The sequence below is a fragment of the Erinaceus europaeus genome, chromosome 9 (genome assembly GCF_950295315.1).
Source record: "Erinaceus europaeus chromosome 9, mEriEur2.1, whole genome shotgun sequence".
Taxonomy (NCBI): Eukaryota; Metazoa; Chordata; class Mammalia; order Eulipotyphla; family Erinaceidae; genus Erinaceus; species Erinaceus europaeus.
The window spans coordinates 36,653,360-36,677,507 of NC_080170.1; the positions used below are offsets into that span (position 1 = coordinate 36,653,360).

General features: G+C 41.9%; 1 long non-coding RNA gene across 1 annotated transcript; it reads left to right on the top strand.

The window, feature by feature from the left end:
• The first annotated feature begins 5,911 nt into the window (after positions 1-5,911).
• LOC132540382 (uncharacterized) lies at positions 5,912-16,013 on the top strand. Its single transcript, XR_009551563.1, has 3 exons — positions 5,912-6,684; positions 10,463-10,515; positions 14,995-16,013. It is a non-coding gene; the product is annotated as an uncharacterized LOC132540382 (long non-coding RNA).
• The last annotated feature ends 8,135 nt before the right edge of the window (positions 16,014-24,148 follow it).

The window sequence follows — 24,148 nt, forward strand, 5'->3', positions numbered from 1 at the left end:
TGTTGATTAATCTGCTGTGAAATAATATATAGACTGGGGTCAGGCCATGGCACACTCAGTTAAGTGCACATGTTACCATGCACAAAGATCCAGGTTCAAGCCCCCATCCCTACCTGCAGGGGGAAGCAGGTCTGCAAGTATCTGTCTTTCTCCTTATTTTCCCCTCCCCTCTCAATTTTTCTCTATCTTATGAAAAGGAAAGAAATAGCTGTCAGGAGCTGTAGATTCGTAGTGCTGACACCCAGCCCCAGTGATAACCCAGGTGGCATTTAAAAAAGAGAGAGAGAGGAAGAAAGGAAGGAAGGAAGGAAGGAAGGAAGGAAGGAAGGAAGGAAGGAAGGAAGGAAGGAAGGAAGGAAGATATTTGTGGATTATCGCATGGACCTAGACCCTCACTTTTTCTCTGAAGAATCTCCAATAAATCTTGCTTTCACTAGACACTGGTTTCACTTTACAATGGTGATTATGTTAATTGATACCAGTCCGGCTGAAAAAAAATCTTACACTATTTTCTGAAGGCCTTTTGGATCTTTTTGATTTCATGTTTTCCAGCTGAAGTGAGAATACTGTATCTCCTTTTCTACCATCCTGCAAGTTCTAGTCCTGTGTCTTGATAAGCACTGAGGAATGTGTTTGAAATGAACCAGTTTGTTAAGTTGAATGCTTGTTACTTAGGAAAAGTGAATTGCTGGGTTCAGAAAGAGGGGATAGAACTATCATTTTCATTTCCACGTACTATTTATTTCTTTATTTATACCTCACATCTCTCTCTCTCTCTTTTCTGGTTAGGTAGAGTCTGACTTCACATATGCATGATTTCACTGCTCCAGGTTGCTTGGATTTTGTTCAGCTTTAGAGACAGAGGAGAGAGAGAGAGACAAGCTGAGAAAGAGGGAGCAAAAGCACAGCTATAACTGGTGCCATCGCACTACCCATGTCGTATTGCAGATTAAACCTGGGCTGTGTGCATGGCAAGGGCTATTGCTCTGGACCCACCACATACCATTTTACAAGGAACTTTATAAAGCTGCAAAAGGAATTATGTTTTTCAGCAGGCACGATCTTCAGAAATAAAAGTGAGGAAAATGAAGTATCTGATTGAAACAATACTGCCAGCTCTTTCTTTGGAAAGAGCTAGTTGAAGTGAACTGTTTTCTGAGTGTATTTGCTTCAGTTCTTAGCAGCATTTATTTATATTTCCACCATGTGACCGCAAATCATATGGGCTCTATATATTTCATCTTCAGTCTAATGGTAGATAGAAATATTTCCTCTAGTGGAAAGGAAACATTATTGTTTCTTTTGATGGGGGTTAACTGTTATTTTAAGGCTGGGGAAATGAGAGCACTGAGAAGACACTGGAGTTAGAAGTTGAGTCACTAAGCTGGGATCCTGAAGAAATGCTCAGCTTGCAGCCTACATGAAGAAGATTGGTGTTCCCACATGTGGGCTCTCAGACAAGTGTGTGCAGCTGATGGCCAGATGGTGACAGTTCTGGGATAAGCCGAGCTGTCAGCACCAAGAACATCCAGGTTGCCTGCAGATGTTCTCTGAGGACTGCCACAGAAGAGAGGAAGCCTTGCCAAGCAAAGAGAAAGCCTTTGTAAAGGAGTGATTTGGGACACTTCGCCCAAACAGCAGGGAAAATAGAAGATAAAATTGTGTCATATCATCTGATGTATCCCTTGCCATAAGGTGTTGAAAAATGTATCTGAGATCTTTAAGGTCAGACTTGAAATTTTGGTAACTGCAGTAAGATAAAATATTGCTTTTGGCAGCTAGCTGTAGTATAGCAGAGTACTTTGGGAATTTTACAGGTTAAAAATTAAAATCCCAGAGGGACAGGTGGTGGCATACCTGGTTGAGTGCATAAGTTACCATGTGCAAAAACCAGGGTTCAAGCTCCTAGTCCCCACCTACAGAGGGAAACTTCATGAGTGGTGATGTAGTGCTGAGAGTTGGTCCCTCTCTCTCTCTTTCTCATACACACACACACACACACACACACACATCCTACTTCTCTTTCAATTTTTCTCTTTTCTACTAAAAATGTAAATAAATGAAGAACTCCAGGAGATTTGAGTTTGTCATGCAGATACTGAGCCCCAGCAATAACCCTTGTGATAATAAAATAAATGGAACCCCAGATCTATATGCTATCTTCTCGGGTTTACTGGACCTCAACTTCTAAACTGGTCTCTGAATTCTTCCCGTCCCAACAAGTGACAGAATTGCACCAAGAAGCAACGATACAAGGTGCAGTTGTGCACTTGAGAGCCTACAGGGTTCTACTGGTGGTGCATGATTAACCTTACTGTTGACCTTGGACTGTGCCCTCTTACAGAGACTGGAAAATATATTATGCAAGTTGAGCCTTGCATAGGAAAGGAAGAGGACTGGGCAGAAAGGCAGTAAGAGCAAACCACAAGGTCACAGTCATTAAATCATGGAAATATAAAGCTAGAAGGAACCAAAGGATAGAAAAAAAAATCCTAGGAATAATCTTTATTTAATATGATCTGCCTAGGCACCAAGTTCTGTTTGAATCAACTTCCTTTATAGGGTTAAATCAATAGTAGTCTGTGACCTAAAGTGGCCATCAAGTCCATTTGGATGTGTAAGCATAGATGTCAACTTTAATGAGACTACTTGACTGAGTAAGATCTGTGCTGCTCTGGTTTTGCTTAGGGCCAAGGCTACACCCACTGAACTCAAAATAGAGGGTGGCTTTTAGTCTTCTCTGAAACGGCCTTGGGCGTCTGGTCTTTGTAATTCTATGGCCATTTGTGAAATGGCTTCATTTATTGGACCAGCCAGGGAAGTGCTCTTTCTCTTAGTTTCAGAGGAATACAGATTAGTGAGGTCATGGGGCATGCTCTCCAACTAAGAACCTTCTGCCCCTTCCTCTTTATTGTGCTGGAGGATGGTGGGAAACAGTGAGAGGCAAACCATGCTTTCCTCTAAGTATGGCCCTATATCCCCTTTTATGTGGATACTACATAGGACACAGTCCTATACAGTGTCAGAATATTGTCGGCTGCTGCAGGCAATAAAGAGGAAACTTCAGGACTAGTAGAGCTGGGAAAACTGAGGCCCAGTAGCTAATTCAGGACAGATTAAAGAGGCAAAACAAAATCATGTGATATGGGGGGTTACCAAGGGTAGGCACACCCAGGATCTTTGATTTTTAAGGATTCAGAGGGATTTGATCTTGTCTCTCCACTCACCTTCATTTTTGGTCCTGGGATAGGAGTCCAACTACGCTTCAGTATTCTCATACGAAAGGCTAGGTAGGGTCATCATTTCCATGGAACCCATAGACACTGAGAGTTCGGGCCAGCCATTAAAGTGATTTACCCAAGATGGCAGTGCCAATGCTAAGTGAACATAGCAGAGCATACCTGAGCCCCTGCCTGTAAAGTTCTGGGTAAAAAGCCTGTCAAATTACATATATATATGACTAAATTTTATAAATTGTTTAAAATGATATGTTAAGTATAAAATATATTTTTATTCTTGTATGCTTATATTTTTTTCAAGCCTTTCCATGTGCATTCCCCAGTCTCCCATCACTGCTATCTCTCTGTATGAAGAAGCTGTGAAGGACTGGGGAGGCACTAATTAGGAGCCCAGTTGTTGCCAAGCTGCCTGACCCTTGGCACATTGCTTAGTTATATAGTTTCTGCCAGTGTAAATCAGAAATATTAGGTCATTGGGAAAGTCGTATAATATGATTTTTCTGTTTCTCTATGCAAAGATGTGTCATGATGTCTGGGTGTTGACGCACCAGGTTTAGCACACATAGGAAGAAGTGCAAGGATCCAGGTTCGAGCCCCCGGTTCCCTACTTGCCAAGGGGGTCCCTTCACAAGTGTTTAAGCAGGTCTGCAGGTGTCTGTCTTTCTCTCCCCCCTCTCTATCTTCCCCTCCTCTCTCAATATCTCTCTGTCCTATCTAATAAAATTCAAAGAGAAAAAAAAGGCCTTCAGAAGCAATAGATTCCTAGTTCAGGCTCCCTGGAGGAAAGTAAAAAAAAAAAGATGTGTCATGGCTTTCTTGACAAGCCAATATATCAGCAACCTCTTCAGAGGCTAGTTGTGAGGGTCATATGAACTAATATATGTAATAACCTAATGAAAAGTAGCTTGTGCTGAACTTCCAGTGAATGTTTATTACTACAGGGAATCCGGAAGAAGGGGCACACTTACAAAGTGCAACCTCGGTGGGGGTACCCCGATTATTCTCACACACATTCCAGAGTGCCTGCTACTTTAAAGATGCTCATGTTATTTGTGTTGAGCCTTTCTCTGTCAAGAAGCAAAGGGAAGTGATGCAGCAAAACCTTATTAATAGGATGCAGCTTTCTATGTACTACACTACATGACTGGTCTTAGAGCATCATGGTGTTTTTAAGTGTGTGGGGGCAGGGGGCAGAGTGAGGGTGATGGTTGGGGTGTGGGTGAGTCAGCATAAGATGAAAGCAGAAGGCATGAATGGGTAGTTTTGGGACATTGAGGACATATATTGCTCAAAACAGAAAATAGGGAGAAAAATTTCTTAATTGATCCAGTTATTTGGAGACATAATAACTAATGGTTGAGGATATGCTTAGAAAAGAGCACTAGACAGATAAAAAGTTATTAGTCATCTAATGGAAAACATTAGACACCCTCAGTGATCAAATGATGTTGACCTTTAGTATCTGAAAATAAATGAAACAGTCAACACACACACACACACACACACACACACACACACCCTCTGACTTTGTTATATAACACTTTTCATATTGAGCCATCTAAGCTACCAAGGAATTATAGCAGTTAAAATAATACATTTTTAAAACCACATGTCATTTCTCCTCCTGAGATGTACATATTTAAAAAAAAATAAAATGCTCTTCTTTTTTTCAGATCTTCCAGTACAACTTGTAGAAGGTAATGACAGGTTGCGATTTAAATACACTTAGACTTTCTTTTCTCTGAATAATCCTATTTGACAGTCTCCTGTACGCCTCCTTTTCTTGCTATTATGAACAGCTTTCATTTTGTCTGAGTAAAAAGTAGATTAATTGTGTAGTTCTAGGAACACAGCTGTCATGTTCTAAGAGGTAAAGATGAGAATTTCAAAATCAAATGCTTTATTATTTATCTATTTATTTATTTGCCTCCAGGGTTATTGCTGGAACTCCGTGCCTATACTATGAATCTATTTCTTCTGGTAGCCATTTTTTTTCATTCTTTATTGAATAGGACAGAGAGAAATTGAAAGGGGAGGGGAAGACAGAGGAGGAGAGAAAGGTAGACACTGCAGACTGGTTTCACCTCTTATGAAGCGACCCCCCCCCCCACAGGTGGGAAACTGGGGCCTCGAACTGGGATCCTTTCATTTCTTCCTATGTGCGCTTAGCCCAGTGTGTTTCCATCTGGCCCCCTCAAATCTGTTTTTTTTTTTTCCCAGAGAAAAATAGGTTTAACTACACCACAGAACTATACGGCAATAGACACTCCCACCATATTAATGTATGACTCTTCTTATAGTTGGAAATACAAGAGAGCTATTGTTGAAATATTTTTAGTTTCATGGTCTCAGAAGACCTACCAGAATCCTGTTTGCATTATTGTTCAGAAACTTCAAGAGCTGGGGAGTCGGGCGGTAGTGTAGTGGGTTATGGTGCAAAGTGCAAGGACTCCAGTGTAAGGATCCTGGTTCGAGCCGCCTGCAGGGGAGTCGCTTCACAGGCAGTGAAGCAGGTCTGTTGGTGTCTATCTTTCTCTCCCCCTCTCTGTCTTCCCCTCCTCTCTCCATTTCTTGCTGTCCTGTCCAACAACTATAACATCAACAACAACAACAATAATAACTATAACAATAAAACAACAAGGGCAACAAAAGGAAATAAAGATTTTAAAAAATCTTTAAAAAAGGAAACTTCAAGAGCCACACATACTTAATATTTTGATAAGCTATCATTTTACGAAGCACGTGATCTGAAATTGATACATGTTCTAAGACTATTTCTTATAGCAAAGCTTTTTCCACCACTGGAAAAGGAAATTAAAGAAATAATTTGGAGTTGAGTTAGCTGTTGACAACGGGTGCTATTTCTCCTGTAAGCCTTGGTGTCCCTGAAGCATTTCTGGGAAAGGAAGAGACAGTTACTGGAGGGGAGAGCAGTAACACTATTTGGAGGTGAAGCAGTTTGCCAAATTCACTATGTCACGTCATGGGATTGTGGATGAAACGACAGGTTGACAGCCTTCCAGATGGCACAAGTAGGTGGAGGCCTTACCACCAGGTGTCTCCAAACAAGAGGAAGGATATATATAATCTTTCAAGAGCAAACCTGCCTGACCTCTTTGCTCTAGGACCTCTGAAGTTTACAGCCTCATCCGGACCCAAGAATGACAGGGAAGTGTTTGAATTAAACAATAAGCCTTCCCATGGGAAAAGGTTCTGTGCTGTGCCTCTTGAATGAATAGGCGTTGCCTGTGGTGGGGCAGTTTTTACTTCCTCTGGGGAGCTGTCTGTTCAGCTTCAGCAGATGAGTGACCAGTGGATGAAGGAGATTTTTTCTGCTACCCTCACTTTTCCTTGAGGATCAAACACTAACACATGTGAACTTCTCCACCAGCCTCCAGAGTGCAAGAGACCGAATCTCTTGAATGCTGGATCCCAGGCTGGAGAGGTGAGTAGGAGTGGCTCCACTTCACAACCTAGTGATCAATAACCAGGTCCCCCACTCACTCCACCCCACACCCCAGTGTACTCAGTGAGTATGGGGCAGGTGGTGGGGGGGCACAGCAGGGAGTGTGATCCTTCACTATCTCTCTAAAGCTTGTGGCTACAGACCACCTGAGTGAGCAGGTGCTCAGGAGACAGAGACCTTGGAAGATGGTGGGGGTCGGGGGGAGGGAAGGAAGGACAAACTACAGAAGCCCAGTTCCTGGATAGGTAATTCCATTTCCCCAACCTAGAAATTGCATATCTAGATAAAAACACACCTGATTCCCCAAGAGAGTGGAGGTCATTTGGGAGCTAGGAGATTTTTTTTTTTTTTTTAAGTGTTGCTCTGGTTATGCAACTGTCATTCAGTGGCTGCCCGCTAATCAGGTCACAGCCCACAGAAAAGGTTTAGTCTTCAACACACTTAAGAAATCTACGCTCTCTTTCCTTACCTGTTTCTCAAATCAGTTCTCTCACACACTCAGGTCTGCACCCCCCCCCCATTCAAATTAATATGCTATGTCCTAAATTCATCAGGACCTGTTGCTGCTGACATTTTTTTAGTTTTTTTTTTTTTGCCTCTAGATTTATTGCTGGTGCCCAGTGCTGGCACTACAAATCCACTGTCCCTGATGACCATTTCTTCCCCCCATTTTATTGAATAGGACAGAGAGAAATTGAGAGGGGAGTTGGAGATAGAGAGGGAGAGAGAACGATAGACACCTGCAGACCTGCCTCACCACTTGTGTAGTGTCCCCCCTGGGTCCTTTCACTTAGTATTATGTTTAATTGGGTGTACCACCACCCAGCCCCCTCTCACACTTCTCTTTTCCTCTTTTCCTGGTTATCTTGGTCTCACCTTGTCTGTCTTGTCTCTCTAAAGCTTGTGGCAACAGACCACCTGGAGTGAGCAGTTGCTTGGGAGATAGAGACTTTGGAAGACGGGGAGGGAAGGACAAATAACAGAAGCCCAGTTCCTGGATAGGTAATTCCATTCCCCCTTGTCTACCTTGTCTTCCAATTATTCTTTCAAAATTCAGCTCAAGTTTTCACCTACTGTGGAGAGCCTAAGATGGTCCTTAACCTCAGTATCATTGGCCATTTTACTCCTACACCCTATAAAGCACATTTGATTAATCCTATTTGCTTACAAAGCCCATGTCTCCTGACTTGTCTCTGAACACCAGTTGGTTGGAGTCTTTGTCTTATCATTTAGTCTTGTAACAGGACACCTCAGTGCTTTATTAGTTTGTTAAATCAATAATGACCTGAACTCTCTGCTCTGTTCTGTCCTGATGGAACAACCATTAGTTGCCATTTCTGAAGCAGGGAGGAACTTTTGAGAATGAAACAAATGGGTTCAGAAACTCAAAGTCCAACTCTACTCAGTTGTCAGCCAAGGGTCAAGGTGGAAAACTTCTCTCTGTGAGGAAATTAGTGGTGGAGTCTCTTTGCTGTTGCTGGTGAACTACATTTAAGCCCCAAACCTGGCTGTTCTGAACACTGTTGAGAAGCAATTCACTTCCTTTTGGTGGGGGGTGGGAGGATGGGGAAGTACTTCAATCCCCAAATAAGTATCATCTAGGGATTTTTTTTTTTTTTTTTTTTTTTGCCTCCAAGGTTATTACTGGGGCTTGGTGCCTGCACTACGAATCCACTGTTCCTGGAGGCCATTTCCCCCCTCTTTTTGTTGCCCTTGTTTATTGTTGTTGTTGGGTAAGACAGAGAGAAATGGAGAGACGAGGGGAAGACAGAGAGGGGGAGAAAAAGACAGACACCTGCAGACCTGCTTCACTGCTTTCAAGGCGGCCCCCCGCTGCAGGTAGGGAGCCGAGGCTCAAATGGGGATCCCTACACTGGTCCTTGTGCTTTGTGGCATGTGCACTTAACCCGCTACGCTACCCTTGGCCCCTCATCTAGGGATTTTTTAAAACCAATACAAATGGAAGTCCTGTCCTACATATCCTAGTTATATTGGCCTAGGCTAGGGCCTGACTTTGAGATTTTTAAATTTTGGTTTGGTTTGGTTTAGGGCCTGTTAAATTCAAAAGGTATTTCTGAGTTGAGAATTTCAGCTTTAAGAGGACTTATTGAGGACCAGAATTGCATCTCCTCTGTATTTTTGATAACTACCAGCTTTACAGGTCCAACCAAAACCCAGGTGCCAATGTAAGTGGTATCTCTCCCCGCCCCCCCCCCCCCCACCTCCATCCTCAGTGACTCACACTTGGCAGCCTAGAGGTCAATTCAAAGGTGGTGGAGGAAGTCAGATAAATGCAATGAGAAGAGGGAGGGGAGGAGGGAGGGAGAAAGAAGGGATTTGTTTTATTAGTTTGGAGATCAACTTATTTAAAAGGTAAAAGGAAAGCCCGGGGGTGGGGTGGGGTGGGGTTGGGAGTACACTGGATGAATTGTCTATTTTGCCTGCATCTGTTGGATATTATCTTCCTATCCAGGGTGCATGGGTGACATGCTGGTATTCTTCTTCTAGCGTTTGCCCTTCTTCCATAGCCAGTTAACAGCGTCAGGTTGAGCCTGATGTAAAGTTTCGAGACCTCCTTTGAATCTGGAGAGGTGGCAGTCGTTGACTGGCGAAACAACTTGGAGGAATGGGGAGATGTTTAAAAGGTAGATGTGCAGAACTTCTGTTTGGACATGAGGGGATATAAAGAAACAAGACTGAGATACAGGATTTGCTGGTACCTCAGTGTCTGATGACACCCTGCACTGAGTTTGGAAACAGAAGAGATTTCAGAGAGAAAAAGAGAGATTTACTTTTGGTTTTGACACATTCAAGGTGGCATTGATTAGTCAACATTACGGATCTTTATTGATACCCTTACTCCTCTCAAGGGGCCGTAAGAATATTGGTCATGAAATAAAAATCCCAATTCCTATCTGAAAGCTTGTAAAGTTGGAGTAAGGACAGAAAAACAAACAAACAGACAACAACAACAATGAAAAAAGAAAAACTGTCACAATAAAAGAGAGGAAGGTTGTGCCCAGGAATGAGGCCAAGACCTGCAAGTATTCAAGGAGTGAGGTTTTCTTCCTTTGTGGGAGTTCTTCCCAGCTAAGATTCAGCAGACAGGGCAGATCTATGATGTAGCCAGCAGAGCAGGCCTAACAATGCACAAGTATCTTGAGTTCAGGGCTCCAGTCCCCACCTGCAGGGGGTAGAACTCAATGAGTGGTGAAGTAATGCTGCGGGTGTCTTTCTCTTTTCATCTCTGCCTCGCCTCTTGGTTTTCTCTGTCTCCATCCAATAAACAAATACCCCACAGATAAAAGATAGATATTTAAAAGGCAAACGCTTCAAGATGGTAATGGTTGAGATTCGTCTCGAGTAACTGACAAAGCTTCTATAGGCAGTAGGACCGGGGAGAACATTCCAGGCGGAAAAACAATCTCTTAGAACAGCACAGGCTAGTGATGATGCCAGGAATGCTTGCCAGACTACTTATGTGGGCCCATGGCAAGACTAACTACGTAGGTCTCAGTAATCAGAACCAAATCCAGAAAGAAAAATAAACTAGACTTGGGGGAACTTTAGACCTGGGTTTGCACATTGGTGAACCTTGGAAGGTAGCCAACCTAGGGCAGATTAATCACTTTACCTTCCTCTGCCCTAGTGATCTCATTTCTAAAATGGACTTAACCATACTTCCCCCAAGATCATTTTGAAATACCTGGACTGTAGCAATCATTTCATAAATGGCATATGCATTATTATTTTGCAGAGGCCTTAAATCCTCGGGTGAAACATTTGCATTTTCTTGGCTGGCTACAGAAGGTATGCATGAGGTAACTACAGTTGGAATAACCCGCTAACAAAGTCTAGGAAGGAGGAAAAGAGGAGGGAGGGAGGGCGAAAAAGAGGAGGGAGGGCGGAGGCAGGGAAATAAGTTAGGAGATCTGTTTTATAGTCCGCTGGTAGATCAATAACTCACCCTCAGGGTGATGCTACTACCTGGCAGTGATGAAATGCTATCAACGTTTTATTTTTTGAGCTTTCAGTTATATCGAGGCTTCTTTATTTTCATACCTTCTCCTGCTGCTCTACCACTGGCTTTTTCTGCCACTGGGCAAAAGCAAAACCAGCTAAACTTCAATCAAATGATGTGTCTGGAAACCAACGAGGAATTTAGTTCCTGTGGCCAGGGTGCGAGTCCAAGCATCTTTAGACAATTTGGATGGAGCAGGCTGAAATGAGCCACTTGGTTTTAATATTTTATGTAGAATGTATGCTCCAGTAACCCCCTTTTAATTACATATATAGAGAGACAGAAAAATTGGATGGGGGTTGGGGGAGAGAGATGCCCACTGCATTGTTTCACCATTCGTGAAGCATCTCTCCTACCAGTAGGGCCTGGGGGGCTCGAACCCAGGTCCTCGGGATGGTAACTTAAGCACTTTACCAGTTGTACTACTGCCTGACCCCTCCAATAATTCCTGATTTCACTTTGTTCTAATGACACAGCTGAGTTACAGCAGTGTTCTAAGAACTTCTATATGCATCATTTTCATTTTAAATATATATTTTATTTGTTTTAGTTTAATGAGAGAGAAAAGGAGATACAGAAAGATAGATACAGAAAAAGACCAGAGCACCACTCAGCTCTGGTTTAGGATGGATGGAGAATCAAACCTGGGATTTTGGAGCCTCAAGCATGAAAGTCTTTTTGTATAATCACTGTGCTGTCTCCCCCACCCATATGTGCATCATTTTCTATCAGTTTGTCTAAACAGACCACAGGCCACACCCATTCTGTCTGGGAAGCTTTGTCCCAAAGGACCACGGATGAGTAATTTTATATTCCTGGGTTGTGGACTATACACCTATAATTCTGGGGGTGTAATTTACACTTGGACTCATTCTCTGGTTTGTTCTAGGGATCAAATGAGGCAACTGATAAAAATATTCTTGCACATGACATGTCACAAAAGCAGCAGATTATTATTTAGACAAGCCTCCATCCATATCAGTAAGACACAGCCACAAAAACTCCACATTCAGTGGTCCGGGAGGTGGCGCAGTAGTAGAAGTGTTGGATTCTCAAGCGTGAGGTCCCAAGTTTGATCCCCCGCAGCACATGTGCCAGAGTGATGTCTGGTTCTTTCTCTTTCCTATCTTTCTCATAAATAAATAAAACCTTAAAAAAAGAAAATACTCCACATTCAGAACTTTCCCATTTCCTTTTCTTTTTCAATTTTTTAGAGTTTATTCTTTCTTTCTTCCTTTCTTTCTCTCTTTCTCTTCTCCTTTTCTCTCTTTCCTTCTTATTGGATAGAGACAGAGAGAAACTGAGGGGGGAGATAAAGAGGGAGAGGAACAGAGAGACACCTGAAGCTCTACATCACCACATGTGAAGCTTTCCCTCCGTGGATGGGACCAGGGGCTTGAACCCAGGTACTTGAGCACTGTAGTGTGTGTGCTTTACCAGGTGCACCACCATCTGGCCTCTCTCACTTTGTGCTCTTCCCTGCCTGCTGAAGAGCTCTGGATATGAACTTTCACTCCAGTTGGCAAAGCCTGCTACATTCCTAGGTGGACCACAGCTAACCTCTCATTTTGGGCATCCTTTCCCTGATAGGACTTTTTTTGATTTAGTCTTCATTTTGTCATTTTGAATTTATATTATTTTCCTCCCTCTTAGGTTTTGAAATTGGTTTCAAAATGAAATGATGGCAATTGCGGGGGAGGAAAAGTTATTTTCCACTCATTTAATAAAAACTCTTAGACAACAAATGTGCTCGTTAAGGGCTGTGTTATCAACTGCAGGGATGAGTGGAGAGCCTGAGTCAGCTTCTCTGGCTTGCCATGCTTAGGAAGACGTGTTAGTTCTGCTAGTTAGAGAGGGAGAAGGAAACTGGGAAAATAAAATCTCACTGCCCCCATTTTAGTTAACTTCCCATTTCTGCCAACCAAAGGAGGTTGCATTTGAAATATAGACCCAATAATGAGAAAGTGTAAGTGATTACTTAATAAGGGGAGGGGGCTGGCATGCCTCAACTGAAATTCGATGCATTTTAAGCAAAGGGAAAGCAAGCCAACCAAATTGCTGGAATATAATAAAAAAGGAAAAAGAAAGGTAGGAAGAAAGGAAGGAGGGAGAGAAGGAAGGAAGGAAGGAAGGAAGGAAGGAAGGAAGGAAGGAAAAGAAAAATGGAGGGAGAGAAGGAGGGAGGGAGGGAGGGAGGGAGGGAGGAAGGAAGGAAGCTAATAACAGTTGAGGCTCCCAAGTCCCACTTCTGTTGACGCATATGGTGTTAATGAAGTTTCAGCTTCTCTGCCTCCTGGTAAACAGATGGTTTTGTACTTGTGCTTCAACTAGAAGTTAGATAATTTGGTGGACCAAAAAAAAAAAAGACCTTTCATTTCAAATTAGGTTGAGACTTAATGATTTGTGGACTTAGCTCTATGAATGGATAAAGATAGTCAACTCTTCCAACAAGTTCTGTCATGTTTAATAGCCTTTAAGAAACTCAAGCATTGACTAGGTTAGGTAAAATAAATCACAGCTGATCCTTAGAGTGATAACTATTTATTTGTCTGCGTGAATTCAAGTTTTGTAACAGTTACTGCTCTTACTCTGGCCAAAAAGTTAAGCCAGAAAATTGAGAGCACTCATTGAATTACCTGTTTAGGCATATAAAGGGCAAACAACAGCAACACACTAAAGTAAGCATGAATTTCTGATTAGTTAGCTAGAAAGTAATATTCCTGAAAATGATTATGCCACCATAGAACCAAGAACTCACGCCTTCCTTGCCCCCTTCCTCACCCCACATACATATTTTATTAGAAAAAAAAAGAAGTCAGGTCCATTCCAAATGCTAACTTACAATTTCTAACTGTATGTTCTCTACACTATTTTCTTTTATTTATTTTAAACATAACATTACATACACACCATGGGCTCATGTGTGTTATGAATGGAAATAGCACATCTTTTAAAAAATTATTTATTAAATAGAGGTAGAACTTGAGAGGGGACCAGATGATAGAAAGGGAGAGAGATAGGAGAGAGAGAGACACCTTACAGCCCTGCTCCACCACTTGTGAAGCTTTCCCCCTGCAGGTGTGGATAGGGCCTTGAACCCCAGTCCTTTCTTTCACATAGTAACATGTGTGCTCTGCCAGGTGCACCACCGTCCAGCCCCCAACACTTGTAATTGAGAAGCATGGTTTGCTGAGAAGTGAAGTGAGGCTTTCAGTGATTAACAACTGTGACACTCTGGGAAACATATGCAGTCATTTGACTGCTACCCAGAAATAGCTCTTTTGGCAACACACACACACACACACACACACACACACACACACACACACACACACACACACACACACTCTGCATTCAAGATTCAAGGCTGGAAACTGACAGGGAAGAGAGGGAAAGGAGGGTTGGTGTTTTCCACTTGGCCTACAGAGGTGCTAGATGGGAATGAGGGCAAGGGAGGTTCTGAAGCCTGGAGAATTGCACAGATAAACACATTCTCACCTGATGCTGGGGGGCACCCCGTGGTCAGAGCTCTTTCAACAGTTACCTCAGTGTTTACAAGATGATTCCTTAAGGAAAAGGAACTCTCACCTTCTTTACAGTTGCTGGTGCACAAGATCCACTGGCGGATTGGATTGTATGGTGTTATTTGGACCAAGAAATGATTGGATGGGAAATGGTGTATTAAGAGGAAGAAATCAGGTTACCAAACAACGGGTCCTGCACAAATTCTTGTTCTTTGTGTGTGAAACAGTTGTGTGACAAAGCAAGCAAAGAACTGGAGGACATACAGATGATTTTCTTTCCTTTCTAACATATCTGTATTTTTAAATGATCATAGGAACTTTTCAGAATAAGAAAAAAACATTCATTAAAATGATTTATAGGAAGAAAACATTCAATTTATGAATTCAGGAGGTCATCATCATCACTAACACTTTTAAATCTCTAAACTTGGGGAATAGAAAGTAATTAAAATATGGACATAGAGAACACTGTATTTATACCTCCCTTCACACCCTGAAACAATACATATTTGAGAAGTGAAATATTTATTAATAGTTAGGTCAGGCTGTTTGTATTCAAGGAATTCTCTATCATGTGTCTTTCAGTATTTAAAAAGAATTGTTGACTGGACACTAATAAGCTAAATAAACCTCTAGTTCATGCAAATACATATTCTACAACAATGAACCCAACTGTTAAAGCAACTGGTACTGATTTCTTTGAAACAGTTAAAGATTTAAACTAAGACATGTTTTCATTAACAGCTATAGTATTCTGGGACCAGAAACCATCAGAGTTCAAGAAAAGACGTGGTGATGAAGAGATGATGTTGGGAAGCACACACTCTTGTATGTCCCTGGCAAACATATGTTTTCCCTGCTCTTCAGGTCAACATACTTCCTAATGTTTGTAACACTGTGGCTATCAGTACTCGTTCAAGGTCCTTTGCCTATAGAATATATAAGCATATGAAAAAAAGCATTCAGGACAAAGCTTATAGCAGCATAGTTTGTGACCCTGAGAAATGAGAAACAACTCAATAAACATGACACAAAATAACACACTCACTTAGGTACCAGGCAGCTCTTCCCTGAGGTTTTTTTCTTTGCTTGTTTTTTTCCTGAGCATAGCTAGTCAACACAAGAAACCATCAAACAAAAGAAACTACATACAAAGGAGTGGATGTTAGATGTCACTTGTATCTAGTCTGAGGTGAGGTGACAGTAACTTGGAATTTGACTGAGAGTCCCCCCCCACCAGAAGGATTTCTGGGTTCTATGAGTGTCCTACTCTATAGACTGATCCGCTGGCATGGGGAAGGGAGGGGAGAGATCACTTCATAATGTTCACCAAACTTAAATTGCTTTTATTTTCTTCTTGTCTACTATGCTTCAATAACATTTCGCAAGAGAAAGATTGGAAATAATAGAGACAACATAGAATGAAGCTTGGCGTGGGTAGAGGTAGGGGGACAGAAAGGCATAGAGTGCATACATTACAGTGTACAAGGACCCCAGTTCAATCCCTCTGTTCCCCACCTGCAGGGGGTAACTTCAGGGGCAGTGAAGCAGTGCCACAGGTGTCATTCTTTCTACCTTTCTATCTCTTTCTTCTCTCTCAGTTTCCCTCTATCTCTGTCAGAAAAGTAAATAAATATGTATTTTAAAAAGAAAGAAGATTGCTTTACAGAATAAGGTAAGATAGAAGTTGAAAAACAAGATTCTAAGAGAAAACACTAAGCAGAACCTGGACTGGAGTTGGTGTATTGCGCCAAAGTAAAAGACTCCGGGGTGGGTGGGGGGGAGAGTACAGGTCCTGGAAAAGGATGACAGAGGATCTCATGGGGGTTGTACTGCTATGTGGAAAACTGAGAAATGTTATGCATGTACAAACTGTTATATTTACTGGCAACTGTAAAACAATCCCCCAATAAAGGGGAAAAAAAGAATAAGGTAAGAGAGGGTTAAAGAATATAAAGGGATTTATGGAAAATATCTAAGAAGGGAAGTCCACAAAAAGGGTTGGTGATTATCTCTGGGTGAGGGCATAACAAATGGTTTTTATTTTTCATACTTACTATATCTGTTACTATATATTTATTGCAAGAGGAGTACTCAGCTCTGGTTTATGGTAGTACAAGGATTGAAACTGGGACCTGGGAGCCTCAGGCATGAAAGTTTTTGGCATAAACTTTATGCTATCTCCTGCCACTTTCCCACCATTTTTTTAAAAGAAGAAAAAGCTATTATAGTATCATTGTAAAAGTGATGAAAGTTCATGCAGGTTTGCTAAATCCAAGACCAGAGTTATTAAGTGTACGTTGATTGCAAGGACTTGACTGTTGTCACAGATTTACTAGAACTAAACAACTTAGCAGTTCACAAGGCCTGGATTCACACAGAAAATATTTTCATTCTGGATATACAAGATGTGCAGCATCCAAATGAAAATCCACATGTATAGTGACTCTTCCCCATCTGACCAGCAGGTGATGTTGGTTCAAGGAATAATCACAGGGCACTTTGGGGGGAAAAATAGTGATTGGATGCCACTTAAAATTTATGAATTGGGAATCGGGCAGTAGCGCAGTGGGTTAAGCGCAGGTGGCGCAAAGCGCAAGTGTCAGGCCTTATGCCCCGCTCCATTGCTGATACTATGGCCTATTTACATAAGCGTCAACCCGGCTTTGACCTAGCACGTTATGATTGGGCCCTCCTCCATCGCTATCGAACAGGCCATGGCCAGTGCGCCGCTATGTTCCATTGCTGGGGAGCCAGAGACAACCCGAACTGCCCCTGCGGTTACAGACAGACTATGACCCACATAGTCAACGACTGCCACCTCTCCAGATTCAAAGGAGGTCTCGAAACTTGACATCAGGCTCAACCTGACGCTGTTGACTTGGCTACGGAAGAAGGGCAAACACTAGAAGAAGAATTTACATAATCATTGTTTTGTCTGAGACCCACCCTGCCTGCAGGGTATTGGTTTATCCCGTTGGTTAGAACCTTCACAACAGCTGCTATGGAAGCTTTCTACCTTTGCACTCTGTTCTTTTCTCTACCCCCTCTCCTAGCCATTTCCTTTTCCGACCTGCCACTTCCAGTTTCTAAGATATAAAGTCGTTGTCTCTGATAAATAAAGGCATTGCATTATGTTCCCGCTCAGCCACAAGTTCCTGGTTCCTCTCCCGCGTTGCTGAGTAAGCAGCATCCCAGGTTGGCTCTGGTCAAGTTCTCTCCAACCCAGAGAGCATGTGCCTGAGAAGAAACACCCACACGCTAGCCCGGCACGCAAGGACTGGTATAAGGATCCCAGGTCAAGCCCCCGGCTCCCCATCTGCAGGGGAGTCACTTCACAGGTGGTGAAGCAGGTCTACAGGTGTCTATCTCTCCCCACTCTGTCTTTCCCTCCTCTCTCCATTTCTGTCTGTCCTATCTAATAACGACAACAGCAGTAACAACAACAAAAATAACTACAACAATAAAAAAAAGGGCAACAAAAGGGAATAAATAAATTTAAAAAAATTTTTGAATCTTGTGAAATAATACTTTACTCTTTTTTTTTCCTCACCAGTGTTATTACTAGGGGTGGTGCCTGTAGGACTCTAATTACCAGCAGCTATTCTTTGACTAGAGAAAGAAAGGGAAGGAGGGGAGGAGGAAGAGAGGGAGGGAGGGAAGGAGGGAGAGAGAGAGAGAGAGAGAAGCAGAGGTAGCTGAAATACTGCTCTATAGCTAATAAGATTTCCCCTTGTAGTTGGGGATCTGAGGCTTGACCCTGGGTCCTTAAGCATAATAAAATGTGCATTCCACCAGGTGAGCTACCACCTGGCCCCATTACTTTATTTTATTATTATTTTTTTGGATAGGACAGAGAGAAATGGAGAGAGGAGGGGAAGACAGAGAAAGAGAGACCACAACACCAGAGGGTCCTCCAGTGCCATAGCACTCACTACCCATGTGGTGCCAGGGTTCAAACCTGGGCTGCTCATATGTTCTACCTAGTGAGTTATTTTCCCCAGACCAGAAAAACAGATACTGATACTACTGTGCCCTGGAACCATTTTCCTCTGGCTGTGTGTCTCACAGACCTGAGGAAGTCTTTACACTTTCAACACAGATTGCTGGGCAGTGCCTCTGGAGTTTAAGATTCACTAGGTTTTGGTGGGGTGTGGGGGACAATAATTTGCATGTCTAACGAGTTTCCAGAGGCTGTAGATGCTGCTGTTTGGGGGGCGTTCTCCCTGGAGCCACAGCCCTAGGTTGTGCTATAGAGAGATACTTTGACAAGGTTGTTGGAGCCACTCAGTCATTTTAATGATTGATGAATGTCTGGACATAGCTTTCCCTCTAGGCAAAGTGGATCTGGACAAGCCACCCAGACAGATGAGCAACAATCAAAGCAATTTCCAAATTAGAACACACTGTAAAATATTAAATGAAAATTATACACACAGTTGCTAAGATAATGAGATAAAGACCATAGCATGGATATGTTTGTCTGGTGGGGAGTGTGTGTGTGTGTGTGTGTGTGTGAGCAGAAAGGAAAATATCTGAGTTTAAGGTGATTTTCAAGGTGCCAGGTGGTGGTGCACAGGTTGAAATTGGGCTGGAAAGATTGCAAACTGATTATGCAAAAGACTTCCATCCCTATGGCTCTGAAGTCCCAAGTTCAAGCCCCAGCACCACCATAAGCCAAGGCTGAGCAGTGCTCTGGTCTTTTTCTATTTACCTCTCTCATTAAAATAAAACAAAATAAATAAATGAAAGAAATCGGGGATTATTCAGTCCTAAGAAATGAGGCAGAAGTGTTTGGGAGAGAAGTGTGTGTGTAGTTTTTCACATGACACAGAAAGGATGACTTCCTATGACAAGGCATTGCCTCCAGCTGTTTACTTAAGATAGATGTTTCACAATTAAAAAAAAACGTTTCTGGAGATGAACCAAAATCTAGGTAATTCACATTCTTTTTTATTTATTTATTTATTTTTAAAGATTTTAATTTATTTATTAGTGAGAAAGATAGGAGGAGAGAGAAAAAGAACCAGACATCACTCTGGTACATGTGCTGCCGGGGATTGAACTCAAGACCTCATGCTTGAGAGTCCAATGCTTTATCAACTACGCCACCTCCCGGACCACTATTTATTTTTTTTAATAATGGTTGACAAGACTGTAAGATAAGAAGGTTACAATTCCACACAATTCCCACCACCAGAATTCCACATCCCATCCCTTCCATTGAAAGCTTTCCTATTCTTTAGCCTTCTGGGAGCATGGAACCAGGATCATTATGAGGTGTTGAAGGTGGAAGGTCTGGCTTCTGTAATTGCTTCTCCACTGGAAATAAGCATTGGCAGGTCGATCCATACTCCCAGCCTGCTTCTATCTTTCCCTTCTTCTTCTAGCGTTTGCCCTTCTTTCGTAGCCAGTCAACAGCGTCAGGTTGAGCCTGATGTAAAGTTTCGAGACCTCCTTTGAATCTGGAGAGGTGGCAGTAGTTGACTATGTGGGTCATAGTCTTTCCCTAATGGGACAGAGCTCTGGAGAGAAGTGGGGTTCCAGGATACATTGGTGAGGTCATCTGCCAAGGGAAGTCAGGTTGGCATCATAGTAGTATCTGCAACTTGGTGGCTGAAAAAACAAGATAGGGAGTCGGGCGGTAGCACAGCAGGTTAAGCGCACGTGGCGCCAAGAGCAAGGACAGGCCTGAGGATCCCGGTTTGAGCCCCCGACTCCCCACCTGCAGGGGAGTCACTTCACAAGCGGTGAAGCAGGTCTGCAGGTGTCTGTCTTTCTCTCCCCCTCTGTCTTCCCCTCCTCTCTCCATTTCTCTTTGTCCTATCCAACAACAATGACATCAACAATAATAATAACTACAACAACAATAAAAACAAGGGCAAGAAAAAAGAAATAAATATTTAAAAAAACCAATAAGATATAAATCAAATTGTTTAATAATCAGAAAACTAAAGGTAAGAAAATAGCAGGTGAGATTTGGGGTCTCCATTTTGGAAAAAGCTAGTAGTTCTATTTTAGGTATATTCGAAAGGGCCCATGATTTTTACTAATTTTGCCCTGAGCCTGACAGCTAACATGTAGGTGAGCTAAAGGCATTGTCTGGAGAGATGGTGTTAGAGTTGAAATAGGGCTAGAAAGCTGGATCTAGGCAGAGTGTAGCTCCCAAATATGGGAAGAGGCTTGAACTTGGGCCCTTGCACATGATAATGGATGCTCTCCCACAACCCTAATACCAGAAATTTAAAGTCCACGATTTAGAACATTCTGTCAGCATAGCATAACAAATTGGTCTCCAGGAGTAACTTCACTGGTCTTTAGTTCTAAAAGGGTCTTAAGACATTGTGCATATCTGCACTTAAAGACCGAGAATAAACCTCTTGGCCTAAGCATATTACAACTTGACACTTGGAGTTCATGTCTCTGGGTCCAAACCTTGGCTTTCTCTCATCCTGACTGAACACTGAAGTGTTATTTCCTATCTTAAAATGTTTATGTGAGATTCAGATAATTAGATGAGTTGGAAGGCATTAAATCAAGGTTGTATTTTACAGCTTGAGATTCTCAGAAAGTAGCACTCATTAATTTCCCAAGGAAAAAACCTTGATAAGGTTATTACAGAGACCTTTGGTACTTTTGCTGTGATATAATTTCAGTTATCTCTCTGTATTATTAAACACCATGCAGTCCATAAAAAGTACCACATGACCATTGTACTTCCTCTAGAGTCATTACCAAGCAAATATGTCCTATTCCTGACAGAATTCTGAGAGCTTCAGCCTTAATCATGAACAAAAACTAACGGTGGCAGCTAGAAACAGTGACAGATTGGATGGCAATCCTTGTACACTCTCAATTTGCAATTTTTTTTTTTTTTTTGGCAAAACTCATGGATTTTATGACCAACAATATATTACAGTCCAAAGCGGGGTGGGGGTGGGATGGAAGCATTATGAGCCATTTTCAAGGCTTCTCAACTCCACACTATAATCAGTGAGCTACAAAGAACAATTTCTGCCTGATATGATACTGTACAAGCTATTTGTCTTGCTGTCATTATTATTATAAAGAATGTGGAATAGATGTTAACATTACATCATCCAAAAGGGAGCAGCAGGAAAGCTACGAAATTTGCATGGAGCCTGAAGTTTGCCTCAAAAAGGAAAGTTTTTCAAGGAGTAGCTCAAGTGTCAACTGTTTAACAAAGGTGTAGGTTTTGTCATAAGCACGGCTTAAGGAAGTATTGCTATAAAACAACAGAAGATAAAAAGATAATAACAGAGTGGGCTTATTTTCGGTTTTAAAATTTAAACTCTGGAATAGATTGAAAATTTTAATTGAGTGAGGAAATGTGCTGTCGTTCTTTTGTGATCTAATTTTATAAAATATACTGTCCTGTTTCTAAAGGAGACATCAATAGTTTCACTCACATATCCTGCTTTCTAGTGGCCATTAAAGGGTTAGTTGACCTGTGAGAGAAATTGAACAATTCTCTTACACATATCACCATGACTTTGTATTCTTTCCAAATAACTTTTAGGACTCCAGTTAGATTGTTTCCAGTGTAAATTTCATTCTCCAAAAGGATTTCCATGAAAAATTCCCAGGCTGATAGAAAGTATCTTAGAGATAATACTTCCCAAGTTGAGTCTGGCTTCATTTGGAGAGGGAACATAATGGCCTAGTTGATATTTTTTTTGTACGAAAAAAGAGAATATTAAATCTGATGAGAACCTAGGTTGGTGTAAGACTTATGGAACATACAGAAAGATAAGAAGGGTTGTTGTGGTGGTGCACTTGGTTGAGTGCACATGTTACAGTGTACAAGTACCCAGGTTTGAGATCCCCGGTCCCCACCTGTAGGGGGAAAGCTTTGCAAGTGGTGAAGCAGTGTTTCAGGTCTCTCTCTCTCTCTCGCTCTTCTTTTTTATTTATTGGATAGGGACAGCCGGAAATTGAGGGAGAAGGGGATGATAAGAAGGGAGAGAGACAGATAGACACCTGCAGTCCTGCTTCACCACTCTCAAAGCTAGTCCCCTGCAGGTGAAGACCAGGGGCTTGAACCTGGGTCTTTGTGCACTGTAATGTGTGTGCTCAACTAGGTATGCCACCACCCAGTTCCTCTATTTTTTTCATATCTAGCTCCCCTACCCGCTCAATTTCTGATTTTCTCTATCAAATAAATAAATAAATACATAAATAATTTATTTCTGAATGAATAATAAAAGATAATAGATAATAAAAAACTAAAAAAGCTTCTTTTGAAACCAGATCCTTAGCTAAAATCTCAATTGCATGTGATTCATTTAATATATTTATTAGAAACTGATCTTGTCAACTGTGTTCAGTTATTAATTGAAGCACCTAGCATAATGGTTGGTAGGCTGCCTGATTCTGAGATTCAATAGCACATAAAGTGGGGTTTTTAAGAGTCATGCCATGCATGAAAAGTGTGTACTTAGATATTTATCCTTTCTGAATACAGCTCTAACAAAATACATGGCGGTTTGAAAAAAAAAAAGGTGTTCCTTAATTTGAATTTTCTTGCAGGTTTTGAGCCTGACAAGCACCAGAATCATCTAGAGAGGTTGTGAGAAGTATGAAGTGACAGACCTCATCTCAGAATGGTTGAATCAGAACCTACAAGGAAGACGAAAGTGTCTTTAAAGACATTTTCTGGGAGTCAGGTGGTAGCGCAGCCAGTTAAGCACACGTTAAAGCCCAAGAACTGGCACAAGGATCCTGGTTCCATCCCTGGGCTCCCCACCTGCAGGGGAGTCACTTCACAGGCGGTGAAGCAGGTCTGCAGGTGTCTCTTTTTCTCTCCCCCTCTGTCTTCCCCTCCTCTCTCCATTTCTCACTGTCTTATCTAACAACAACGATATCGATAACAACAACAATAACTACAACACCAATGATAAACAAGGACAACAAAAAGGAAGAATAAATATTTTAAAACAGACATTTTCTTTTAAAGGGTATTTTTAATAAATGATGTATTGCATTTATTTCATATGATACAGATTTTCACATGGTTGTGAAAGAAAAGAATAAAATTAACAAGGAAGGGAATGGCTAGACTACCACTTTGGTACATTCAGTGTCAGGGCTCGAACTCGGGTGCCCCAGGCTCTGCCTTAACTCTACCAGCTGAACTGTTTCCCCAGTCACACAAAGCAATTTTGATTGCTAGTCAGAGCTGGGAACCACTGAGATATTTGTAACTGATAGTAAAAATACTTTCTTCAAATCTTTATTTTGAGGGCCAGGCGGCAGTGGTTAAGCGCACATGGTACGAAGCAAGGACTGGCTAAGGATCTGGGTTCGAGTCCCAGGCTCCCCACCTTCAGGGGGTCGCTTCACAAGCAGTGAAGCAGGTCTGCAGGTGTCTCTCTCTCTCCCCACTCTGTGTCTTCCTCTCCTCTCTTGATTTCTATCAACAACAATAACAATGACAATAACAACAAGGGCAACAAAATGGAAAAACTGGCCTCAATAACCCTGGAGGCAAAAAAAACAAACAAACAAAAAAAACCTCTACTTTCTTTTTTTAAAGAAAGCCAGAGCTTTTAATTTTTTTTTATTGTCTTTACTTATTTATTGGACACAGACGATCAGAAATTGAGGGGGGTAGATCGAGAGAAAGAGAGAAAGACACCTGCAGTCCTGCTTCAGTACTTGTGCTCAAACCCGAGTCCTTGTGCATGGTGACGTGTGCACTCAACCAGGTGTGCCACCAACCAGCCCTCAAACGTGTTTTGTGCGTGATAAAACAGGTTCATTATCCAGGTGAGGTGAGCTATATTATAAATATTTGTTATTTATGCAGAAAAAAAATGGACCAGAAGCTTTCATTTTAAAATAATATGACATCTCCAGTTTCATAACTATAATAAAA